Here is a 13,466-nt window from a genome sequence, read left to right as displayed (position 1 = left end):
TGTCAGTTAGGATTTTAGATCGGTTATAAATAGTTACTCGTTACTCGAGATTTCCCGAGCATGCTCGGGTGACCTCCGAGTATTTTTTAGTACTCGGAGATTTAGTTTTCACTGCCGCAGCTGAATGTTTTACATCTGCTAGCCAGCTTGATTACATGTGGGGCTTCCCTAGCAACCAGGCAACCCCCACATATACGCAGCCTGGCTAACAGATGTAAATGCTCGGACTGGCACACTGAGAAATCAGTGAATCTTATGGTGGGCCCCTGACTCCAACAGTCATTATATTCTAGCATACAACACATAAGCTGTATGTATTATTTAAGCTCTTCCCCTTCCTGTCCATCAGGAAATGAGAGAAAAGCTGAGCGTAAGCCATCACCTGGAACTGCACCCACTTCCCTCCTCCTGAAGCCTAAAAAGCAATAAGCACCGTCCACAGGTCCTGCTGTGGAGGCTCAGGCAGTATAAGTGCAGCCAGGAGAGCTGTGCAATGAGTGCTGCAGAGATATGAGAAACTACTAATGAGATTTTGTCCCTCTGTCCTGCAGTGCTCTGCTAGCCAAGTCCTGTACTTGGCAGTAGCAGGAGAGGGAGGATTCAGAAGAACACAGTGAACATATGAAGTGAGTACTGCAGCTTCCTGTATTTGCCCCACACAGCTGTACTATCCTGCCTCCCATATAATGTGTTTATGTGTGACAGATTAAGGCTACTTTCACACTTCCATCGGTACGGGGTCGTCGCAAACCGTCGGCCCGACGTACTGACGGACGTTGTGCTAAATTTAGCACAAAGTGGGCAGCGGATGCAGTTTTACAACACATCCACTGCCCATTGTGATGAGCGGAGAGGAGGGGGCGGAGTTTCGGCTGCACATGCGCAGTCGAAAATGGCAGACACGTCGCACAAAAAACGTTACATTGAACTTTTTTTGTGCCGACGGTCTACCAAAACATGATGCATCCGTCGCACGACGGATGTGACATGTGGCCATACATCGCAATGCGTTGCTAATGCAAGTCTATGGAGAAAAAACGCATCCTGCGGGCAACTTTGCATGATGCATTTTTTCTCAAATACGACGCATTGCGACGTAGCCCAAACAATAGAAGTGTGAAAGTAGCCTAAGTGATAACATTCAGGCATTAATTAATTTATTTATGTAAAAATCATACAATGTGATTTTAGAGATTTTATTTATAGATTCTGTCTCTCACAGTTGAAATGTACCTATGATAAAATTAGACCTCTCCATTCTTTTTAGGTGGAGAAACTTGCAAAATCGTCAGTCTATCAAATATTTATTTTCCCCATTGTATATGCAAAATGAATATATCTATAATGTAATTTATAGCAAAATATAATGAAAAGCACAAAAAATTCCCACCTCTTCCAAAGAAGATAAATAATTAACCCCTTACAAACATATGACATACAGTTACATCATATGCCTGTCCATGGCTTTGATGAGGGTTCGCACGCCGATTCCGCATCTCATGGCAGATGATGGCCTCTGTTATTCAGCCATCATGTTCCTCTGACAACCACAGGTGGAGGGAAGCTCTGCTTGCAGCTGTTAGCCCTTTAAATGGTGCTGTCAATCTCTGCTGAGGGTCTGTTGATGATGAACCCTATGCCTGTTATTACAATACCCCTGTAAATGCCAGTGTTTAACAGGTGGTCATTAGTGTTGAGCGATACCTTCCGATATCCAGAAGTATCGGTATCGGATTGGATCGGCTGATATCCAAAAATTATTGGATATCGCCGATACCGATACCCGATACCAATGCAAGTCAATGCGACACAAATATCAGAATGTAAATAAGCCCTTTCTGTCCTTCTACATCCTGTTCTGGAGGGAGGAAGAGTGTGGGCGGTGCATGGGCGGACACTGTGCGTGTCTGTGTATGCGGGTGAGGTCTGTGCAAGCCTGCCAGGGCTCTGTGCGGGCTACCGGGGGTCTGTACGGGCCTGCCAGAGCTCTGTGCAGGCTGCCGGGGTTCTGTGCGGGCTGCCGGGGGTCTGTATGGGCCTGCCGGGGCTCTGTGCGGGCTGCCGGGGCTCTGCGGGCTGCCGGGGCTCTGAGCGGGCTGCTGGGGCTCTGTGCGTGCCTGCCGGGGGCTCTGTGCGGGCTGCCGGGGCTCTGAGCGGGCTCCTGGGGGGTTTTTGCGTGTGCCTGCCCGGGCTCTGTGCGGGCTGCCAGGGCTCTGTGCGGGCTGCCGGGGGTCTGTGTGTGACTGCCGAGGGCTCTGTGTGGGCCTGCCAGGGCTCTGTGCGGGCCTGCCGGGGTTCTGTGCGTGACTGCCAGGGGCTCTGTGTGGGCTGCTGGGGCTCTGTATGGGCTGCCTGGTGTCTGTGCGTGCCTCCGGGGGCTCTGTGCGTGACTGCCGGGGGTCTGTACGTGACTGCCGGGGGCTCTGTGCGGGCTGCTGGGGCTCTGTATGGGCTGCCGGGTGTCTGTGCGTGCCTCCGGGGGCTCTGTGCGTGACTGCCGGGGGTCTGTGCGTGACTGCTGGAGGATCTGTGTGGGCTGCCTGGGCTCTGTGCGGCCTGATGAGGGCTCTGTGCAGGCTTCTGGGGGCTCTGTACGGGCCTGCCAGGGCTCTGTACGGGCCTGCCAGGGCTATGTGGGCTGCCGGGGCTCTGTGCGGGCTGCCGGGGGTCTGTGCGTGCCTCCCGGGGCTCTGTGCGAGCTGCCATGGGTCTGTGTGGGCTATACATACAGACATACAGTACATTAAACATAGAGTACATACTCATCATTACTTGTCATTTTGATCCCCGAAGCCAATGTCACCTGTAAAAAAGATTAAAATAACAAACAACCAATATACTTCCTGTCCGCAGAAATCCACGAGTGTCCCACAACGATCTCCCATGGAGAACGGCAGCATCAGCTGATGCGACCGCTCTCCAGGGGCTCCAGGAACACAATGACAGGAGGAAGGTATCCTTCCACACTGCATTCCTCCGCCGCTGTAAAAAAATAGTCAGTAGTCTCACTTTTTGCATTGCCGTTTGAGAAATTTTCTCACACAGCAATTGCCATAAAGTGAGACTTTGAACTATAGTAACCTCAGTGATGCACTGCAGGAGCCATTGTCTCCTGTCAGTGTGTCACTGAGGGTCCTTTAGAGCAGTGACATCACCTGTTCTATAGGGGAGATTGTCGTGGGACACTCGTTATTAATTGGACTACGGCAGACAGGTAGTATACGGTTTATTACTTTACATTTTTTGCAGGCGCTGAAGTATGGTAAGTATGGTTAAATAAAGAATATTAAAATACTTTTTTCCTAATGTGTGTGTTTTATTAACCCTTTACTAGTATTGGATTAATAATGGATAGGCGTCTTATTGACGCCTCTCCGTTATTAACATGGCTTAATGTCTCCTTACAATAGCAAGGTGGCATTAACCCCTTGTTACCCCATATCCCACCGCTACATGGGAGTGGGAAGAGAGGGGCTATGTGCCGGAAATTGGCGCATCTTACAGATGCGTCATTTCTGGGGCGGCTGCGGACTGGTATTTGTAGCCGGGGGGGCAATATCCATGGCCCCTCTCTAGGCTATGAATATCAGCTCGCAGCTGTCTACGTAGCCTTTCTGGCTATAAAATATAGGAGGACCCCACATCATTTTTTTGCCCTCGGCCATCAGCTTTCCTCCTCTGGCACAGAAAATTGCGCGGGAGCCCACACCGTTTTTTTCCATTTTTTTTAAACGCTCATTAAAGCCTCTTTCACACTTGCATCGGTATGGGTCCGTCGCTATGCATCGGGCCGACGTACCGACGCACGTTATGAAATTTGTGCATGATATGGGCAGCGGATGCAGTTTTTCAATGCATTCGCTGCCCATTCTGAAGTCCGGGGAGGATGGGGCGAGTTTCGGCCGTGCATATGCGGTAGAAAATAGCGGATGTGACGGACAAAAAAGTTCACTTGAATGTTTTTTCGTGTTGACGGTCCGCCAAAACACGACGGATCCGTTGCACGACGGATGCGACGTGTGACCATCCATCACGATCCATCGCTAATACAAGTCTATGGGTAAAAACCACATCCTGCGAGCACATTTGCAGAATCCGTTTTTTTCCAAAAACGACGGATTGCGACGGATTGCTAAAAACGCAAGTGTGAAAGTAGCCTTAGAAGCATCGGCCTTTCTATTATATATATTTTGTCTTTTTTCGGCCTTACTAACTATGTTACTATGATGGCGAACTCAGTCGAGGGGTTCAAGAGAGGCCTGGATGTCTTCCTGGAGCAGAACAATATTGTATCATACAATTATTAGGTTCTTACATATTAGTCCAAACTTAATTTATACAGAACACATAAATACTGAATACACAGACCTGCCAGATAGTAAGAACAGGCCACAAAAAATGTTCAGTTCAAAGAATTTTTATTTTTACAAAAAGGTGGATAAAACACATCCAAGAGATAAACAAAATACAATACAACGAAAAGTGCCTCTCAACCAATAACTGGTTTAAAGTGCGGTGCATAACTTTTAGGCGATACCCACTTTCAGCTAAATTTAGGAGGTAAGTATTAATTAACTTATATTAGGTATTTCTGACTAAATTTATGTATCCATTGGTCAGCCTAAACCAAACAATCTATTAGGGTGCCAATATGTCACAGCAATATATCCACAAACAGCCATTAAGGCTTGTATGGGATATTGTGTTAGTGCAGATATACCAGACTCATTGTGTAGAAAGCAGCCTATAAGGCTTGTAAGACCTAATAACACATCCAGCTAACTGCATTATAAATGCGGTAACACACAGTGGATAGAATGGCACCCTGTGGCAAACACAGACAATCCTGCCAAATGTATGGCTAGCCAAAGATCATAATTACCTGTATGCACCCACGCTAAAGACCAGTGTGAACCCCTACGCGCGTTTCGATATGTTCTTCTTCCGGGGGCGTGTCTTAGAGAGGAGAAAGAGGGTCTATTTAAACAACCAACCAGCCAATCAAATGCCTACCAACACAACCACATGTGTGGATGATCAATATGCGCTACAACCCGAGCGCCGGAACAAGGGCGGCGCATCGGTGCGGCGTCATATTGCTTAGCAACTGGGACGCTTGTAAATGAACACCGCTGGAACCGCTAAGTAGACATAAGTACACCAAACTCATATAGTATATAATTACAAAAGGCAGACAAAGCCCCAAACAACGATGGAATAACAGAATACTAAATTATTCATCAGTCCGGGAGTTACATCAAAAAGCCGGAACTGACGTCTTGTCTATGCACCATGTTGCCTAGTGATCATGACGCCAAGGAAGTGTCCGGTGATCCGTATAATATATGTAGATCCATGCGATGGATGAACTACAAAAGTGCAGCGGGGGGCATTCTCATATAGTGCATACTTTCCCCACTGCTAAAGCAGCGAAGCCATGAATACAGATCAGCTCAGGATAAGTCAGGTACATCGCACTGCCTTATACTATTCTATTAGTATAAGGCAGTGGGATGTACCTGACTTATCCTGAGCTGATCTGTATTCATGGCTTCGCTGCTTTAGTTTTTCTGCAGTTGCGCACCAGAGTGGTAGGTGTGTCTAGGCATACCGATCGGAGCGGGCGGCACGGAGAGAATCAGGTCCGCCTGTAGCAGTGGGGAAAGTATGCACTATATGAGAATGCCCCCCGCTGCACTTTTGTAGTTCATCCATCGCATGGATCTACATATATTATACGGATCACCGGACACTTCCTTGGCGTCATGATCACTAGGCAACATGGTGCATAGACAAGACGTCAGTTCCAGCTTTTTGATGTAACTCCCGGACTGATGAATAATTTAGTATTCTGTTATTCCATCGTTGTTTGGGGCTTTGTCTGCCTTTTGTAATTATATACTATATGAGTTTTGTGTACTTATGTCTACTTAGCGGTTCCAGCGGTGTTCATTTACAAGCGTCCCAGTTGCTAAGCAATATGACGCCGCACCGATGCGCCGCCCTTGTTCCGGCGCTCGGGTTGTAGCGCATATTGATCATCCACACATGTGGTTGTGTTGGTAGGCATTTGATTGGCTGGTTGGTTGTTTAAATAGACCCTCTTTCTCCTCTCTAAGACACGCCCCCGGAAGAAGAACATATCGAAACGCGCGTAGGGGTTCACACTGGTCTTTAGCGTGGGTGCATACAGGTAATTATGATCTTTGGCTAGCCATACATTTGGCAGGATTGTCTGTGTTTGCCACAGGGTGCCATTCTATCCACTGTGTGTTACCGCATTTATAATGCAGTTAGCTGGATGTGTTATTAGGTCTTACAAGCCTTATAGGCTGCTTTCTACACAATGAGTCTGGTATATCTGCACTAACACAATATCCCATACAAGCCTTAATGGCTGTTTGTGGATATATTGCTGTGACATATTGGCACCCTAATAGATTGTTTGGTTTAGGCTGACCAATGGATACATAAATTTAGTCAGAAATACCTAATATAAGTTAATTAATACTTACCTCCTAAATTTAGCTGAAAGTGGGTATCGCCTAAAAGTTATGCACCGCACTTTAAACCAGTTATTGGTTGAGAGGCACTTTTCGTTGTATTGTATTTTGTTTATCTCTTGGATGTGTTTTATCCACCTTTTTGTAAAAATAAAAATTCTTTGAACTGAACATTTTTTGTGGCCTGTTCTTACTACCTGGCAGGTCTGTGTATTCAATTATTAGGTTCTGTAGAAGGACGTAGATCTGGGGATTTATTATGATGGAATATAGGCTGAACTGGATGGACAAATGTCTTTTTTCGGCCTTACTAACTATGTTACTATGTTACTATGATATATCTATCTATAGATATATTTATAGATAGATATATCTATAGATACATAGATGTATCTATCCTTATATCCGGCTTCTTTCACACATCAGGCTTTTGCTGTCAGGCACAATCCGGAGAGTTTTGAAAAACACTGATCCAGCGGAAAAAAACGGATACGGCGGAAAAGAACAGATCCGGCAGAAAAGAACGGATCTGGCAAAAAAGAACGGATCTGGCAGAAATGAATGCATCCTGCGAGCACATTTGTAGGATCCATTTTTCCGCCGGATCCGTTTTTTTCTCATAGAGTTGTATTAGCGCCGGATTGCGCCTGATGGCAACACGCTTCATCCGCTTTTGCCGGATCCATCAAAAAAGCTGTTACCGTCGGACAGAAAACACATACAGAGGAACGTTTTATCTGTCCGGCAAAAAAAGCACAGCGACGGATCAGACAAAAAAATGGATGAAGCATGTGACCATCAGGCGCAATCTGGCGCTAATACAACTCTATGAGAAAAAAAGGGATCTGGAGGGAAAAAACGCATCCTGCGAGCACATTTGCAGGATCCGTTTTTTTCTCATAGAGTTATATTAGCACCGGATTGCGCCTGATGGCCACACGTTTCATCCGTTTTTTGCAGGATCCATCAAATGTCACCACGGGAGATCGTCATTAGACTCTCGTGGATTTCTGTGGACAGGGAGTATATTGGTTGTTTGTTATTTTAATCTTTTTTACAGGTGACGCTGGCTTCGGGGATCAAAATGACAAGTAATGGTGAGTATGTACTCTATGTACTCTATGTGAATGCATTGTATGTCTGTATGTATAGCCCGCACAGAACCACGGCAGCCCACAAAGAGCCCCGGCAGTCCAGACAGAGTCCCGGCAGCCTGTTTAGAGCCCCCGGCAGGCACGCACAGACCCCCGGCAGCCTGCACAGAGCCCCGGTAGCCCTCACAGTGCCCCTGGCAGGAACGCTCAGACCCCCGGCAGCCCGCACAGAGCCCTGGCAGCCTGCACAGAGCCCCCAGCAGTCATGCACAGACCCCCGGCAGCTCGCACAGAGCCCCCGACAGTCATGCACTGAGCCCCGGCAGCCCGCACAGAGCCCCAGCAGACCGCACAGAGCCCCGGCAGCCCGCACAGAGCCCCCGGCAGTCACGCACAGACCCCCAGCATCTCGCACAGAGACCCCGGCAGGCATGCACAGACCCCCGGCAGTCCGCACATTGCCTCCGGTAGTCACACACAGTCCCCCAGCAGCCCGCACAAAGCCCTGGCAGCCTGCACAGAGCCCCCGACAGGCACACACAGAGCCCCAGCAGCCCACACAGAGCCCCAGCAGCCCACACAGAGCCCCCAGCAGTCACGCACAGACCCCCGGCAGCTCGCACTGAGCCCCGGCAGGCCTGCACAAAGCCCCGGCAGGCACGCACAGAGCCCGGGCAGCCTGCACTGAGCCCCCGGCAGGCACGCACAGAGCCCCAGCAGCCCGCAGAGCCCCGGCAGCCCGCACAGAGCCCCGACAGTCTGCACAGAGTCCCTGGCAGTCATGCACAGACCCCCGGCAGCTCGCACAGAGTCCCGGCAGCTCGCACAGAACCCCCGGCAGGCCCAAACAGACCCCCACGGTCACGCACCGACCCCACCCGCACACACAGACACGCACCACCTACACTCTATTATAGTGGAGAACAAAGCTCCCAACATAGAGACCGGAACCAATGAGAACGTGACAGGGAATATTGGTAATATAAAAATCAATTTTTATTTATTTAATAGCAATAGTGACAAACATTTAAAAAATTTTTTTTAAATATATAGATAAAATCCAAAAAAAAGTGCACAATTCAAGCCGCAAAATAACAGGGCAAGCCAAATCCTCATAATATGCCACAGGATAAGATGGCAATCTATCATGTATGCACACCAAGGGTAAATAAATGATATATATTGTAGGGATTTCACTCACTCAGGTGCAACGGCTGACACTCAGGAGGCACGTTCCTTTAAAAAGTTCACAGGGTTTATTACTTCATAAACCACATGGCAAAATAACAGCAAACAAATAGCCTTTAGCTCAGGAAAAGAAAACAAAGTGTCCAGTCCTTCAGGCTCAGTCCTGGAGCTTTAACACACTCAGGAGGGTTTCACCTCCACACATATCTGCTGTGTAAAGCATTAGCCAGTCTTATATAGAGCTAACCACACCCAGTAACCCATCACATGATTAGCCATGTGGTCTGACATCACCACAGGTCCTGAAACACATATACAGTGGGGCAAAAAAGTATTTAGTCAGTCAGCAATAGTGCAAGTTCCACCACTTAAAAAGATAAGAGGCGTCTGTAATTTACATCATAGGTAGACCTCAACTATGGGAGACAAACTGATAAAAAAAAATCCAGAAAATCACATTGTCTGTTTTTTTAACATTTTTTTTGCATTTTATGGTGGAAAATAAGTATTTGGTCAGAAACAAACAATCAAGATTTCTGGCTCTCACAGACCTGTAACTTCTTCTTTAAGAGTCTCCTCTTTCCTCCACTCATTACCTGTAGTAATGGCACCTGTTAAAACTTGTTATCAGTATAAAAAGACACCTGTGCACACCCTCAAACAGTCTGACTCCAAACTCCACTATGGTGAAGACCAAAGAGCTGTCAAAAGACAACAGAAACAAAATTGTAGCCCTGCACCAGGCTGGGAAGACTGAATCTGCAATAGCCAACCAGCTTGGAGTGAAGAAATCAACAGTGGGAGCAATAATTAGAAAATGGAAGACATACAAGACCACTGATAATCTCCCTCGATCTGGGGCTCCACGCAAAATCCCACCCCGTGGGGTCAGAATGATCACAAGAACGGTGAGCAAAAATCCCAGAACCACGCGGGGGGACCTAGTGAATGAACTGCAGAGAGTTGGGACCAATGTAACAAGGCCTACCATAAGTAACACACTACGCCACCATGGACTCAGATCCTGCAGTGCCAGACGTGTCCCACTGCTTAAGCCAGTACATGTCCGGGCCCGTCTGAAGTTTGCTAGAGAGCATTTGGATGATCCAGAGGAGTTTTGGGAGAATGTCCTATGGTCTGATGAAACCAAACTGGAACTGTTTGGTAGAAACACAACTTGTCGTGTTTGGAGGAAAAAGAATACTGAGTTGCATCCATCAAACACCATACCTACTGTAAAGCATGGTGGTGGAAACATCATGCTTTGGGGCTGTTTCTCTGCAAAGGGGCCAGGACGACTGATCCGGGTACATGAAAGAATGAATGGGGCCATGTATCGTGAGATTTTGAGTGCAAACCTCCTTCCATCAGCAAGGGCATTGAAGATGAAACGTGGCTGGGTCTTTCAACATGACAATGATCCAACGCACACCGCCAGGGCAACGAAGGAGTGGCTTCGTAAGAAGCATTTCAAGGTCCTGGAGTGGCCTAGCCAGTCTCCAGATCTCAACCCTATAGAAAACCTTTGGAGGGAGTTGAAAGTCCGTGTTGCCAAGCGAAAAGCCAAAAACATCACTGCTCTAGACTAGATCTGCATGGAGGAATGGGCCAACATACCAACAACAGTGTGTGGCAACCTTGTGAAGACTTACAGAAAACGTTTGACCTCTGTCATTGCCAACAAAGGATATATTACAAAGTATTGAGATGAAATTTTGTTTCTGACCAAATACTTATTTTCCACCATAATATGCAAATAAAATGTTAAAAAAACAGACAATGTGATTTTCTGGATTTTTTTTTCTCAGTTTGTCTCCCATAGTTGAGGTCTACCTATGATGTAAATTACAGACGCCTCTCATCTTTTTAAGTGGTGGAACTTGCACTATTGCTGACTGACTAAATACTTTTTTGCCCCACTGTATATACAAGGTTATGTGCAAGAAAGAAATACTCCGGGCTACATTACAGCAACAAGGCACTTATGTGGCACATACCTCCCGTCGACTACACACCCTTTAGCCATGCTACATACCTCCCCCCTCTGCCTAAAGCCGTGGGGCTTGGCACTTTACCCCACTAAACAAGGGATTCTTGATAGGGCATCCGCATTACCGTGCAGCTTTCCGGCCCTATGTTCCACATGGAAACTGAAGTCCTGCAGGGCTAAGAACCAACGGGTGACTCTAGCATTTCTACCCTTCGTTTCCCTCATCCACCTAAGTGGGGCATGGTCGGATATCAGTCTAAATTTACGTCCCAGCAGATAGTACCGTAATGTGTCCTCTGCCCATTTTATGGCCACTAGTATTGAAAGATAGGAGACAAAAAAAGCACAAATATTGTCTTATCCCCAGGATTGTTTCTGATCAATTGTGAGAGAACTGCTCACCTGGTAGTACACAGTACAAGCGTGTAGTTTGTCAGCTGCTGCAGATCCACAGGTCGGCGCTGCGACCTCTCAGAACCGTTATAATAGATGTTATAATAGATGAAATGTGGATTACATCCGCGCTGCTGCGACAAATAATAGATCCAGATATACTTGTAAGATGTTCGGGTGGTTTATTCAACGCGTTTCGAAGCTTTCAGGAAGTTTCCACACAGAGATACCAGATATCTCTGTGTGGAAACTTCCTGAAGAAGAAACCATGAGCTTCGAAACGCGTTGAATAAACCACCCGAACATCTTACAAGTATATCTGGATCTATTATGTGTCGCAGCAGCGCGGATGTAATCCACATTTCATCTATTATAACATTTTATGGCCAAGCACTCCTTCTCAACGACTGAGTAGTTCTTTTCAGACGAGGACAGCTTCCTACTCAGATAGAGAACAGGATGCTCTTCCCCATGTAGTTCTTGGGAAAGGACTGCTCCCACCCCAACATTTGAGGCATCTGTCTGAAGAATAAACTCTTTCTTGAAGTTTGGGGCCATCAGAACGGGTTGCTTACATAAAGCCTCTTTCATTTCTTGGAAGGCTGACTCTGTTTCTTCTGACCACTTAACCATTACTGATTTTGTCCCTTTTAGCAGGTCAGTCAGAGGCGCAGCCATCGTGGCGAAGTTTGGGATGAACCTCCTGTAATATCCCCCGGAAGGCTTTAACTTGCTTCTTGGAAACTGGTTTTGGCCATGTTTGAATTGCCTCCACTTTACTGATTTGGGGTTTTATTTCTCCATGACTCACTATGTATCCAAGGTACTTAGCTTCTTCTTTACCCACGGCACACTTCTTCGGGTTTATTGTAAACCCGGCCTCTCTTATAGCATCAAACACCGCTTGGACTTTCTCCAGATGACTCTCCCAGTCCGGGCTAAAGATGACGATATCATCTAGGTACGCAGCAGCGTAGGCCTTATGGGGTGCAAGGACTCTATCCATAGCCCTCTGGAAGGTCGCCGGAGCTCCCTGTAGGCCAAACGGCATCCGGACATACTGGTAGCATTCATCAGGTGTTGAAAAGGCCGTCTTCTCCTTGGCTTCCTGTGCCATGGGGATCTGCCAATACCCCTTTGTCAAATCCAAGGTGGATATATATCTGGCGTGCCCAAGCCTTTCGATGAGCTTGGGATAGGCGTCAATCTTGGAGACCTCATTCAACTTCCGATAGTCGTTGCAAAACCTCCACTCTCCATCAGGTTTTGGGACCAGGACAATTGGGCTCGACCAACCGCTTTTGGATTCCTCAATGACTCCAAGCCTCAACATACACTCCACTTCCTTGGAGATAACTTCTCGACAAGCCTCAGGAATACGATGATAAGGTTTCACATTCACCCGCACATGTGGCTCTGTTAGGACCTCGTGCTCTATGACCTTCGTGTATCCTGGCAATTCTGAAAACAGGTCCCTGTTTTTCTGGAGTAACTCCCGGCACTGCTGTTTCTGGGTCTTCGATAGCGTCTCTGCTATAGTAACCGCTCCAACCTCACCTTCTGGGTTGCTTAACAACGACGGAGTTACTGTCGGCTCTCTATCTTGCCATGGCTTGATGAGGTTGACATGGTAAACTTGAAATGGTTTCCGTCTTCCTGGTTGGTGAATTTTATAATTTACCTCACCAAGTTTCTCGACAACCTCATATGGCCCTTGTCATTTGGCCAAGAACTTGCTTTCCACCGTCGGAACTAACACAAGAACTCGGTCTCCCGGATTGAACTGCCTCACTTTTGCAGACCGGTTGTAGACCCTGGCCTGAGCTTCTTGTGCTTGGAGAAGGTGTTCTTTCACGATAGGCATCACCTTTGCAATCCTCTGCTGCATCAGGGCCACATGCTCAATGACGCTTCTGTGGGGCGTGACTTCGGCTTCCCAGGTTTCCTTGGCTATATCCAGTAGTCCTCGTGGATGTCGGCCATATAGAAGCTCAAACAGTGAGGACCCTGTGGAGGCCTGTGGAACTTCACGAATGGAAAACATCAAATAGGGTAAGAGACAATCCCAGTCTCTACCGTCTTTCTCTATAGCTTTTCTCAGCATGCTCTTCAGTGTCTTGTTAAATCTCTCAACAAGGGCATCTGACTGGGGATGGTACATCGAGGTCCTCAACTGGGAGATTTTCAGGGCTTTGCATAACTCCCTCATCACCTTGCTCATGAAAGGTGTCCCCTGGTCAGTCAGGATCTCCTTCGGTAGACCTGTCCGGGAAAAGACATGGACCAACTCGCGGGCTA

Source organism: Ranitomeya imitator, chromosome 1 (assembly GCF_032444005.1).
Source record: "Ranitomeya imitator isolate aRanImi1 chromosome 1, aRanImi1.pri, whole genome shotgun sequence".
Taxonomy (NCBI): domain Eukaryota; kingdom Metazoa; phylum Chordata; class Amphibia; order Anura; family Dendrobatidae; genus Ranitomeya; species Ranitomeya imitator.
Note: the sequence above shows the minus strand (reverse complement) of the source record.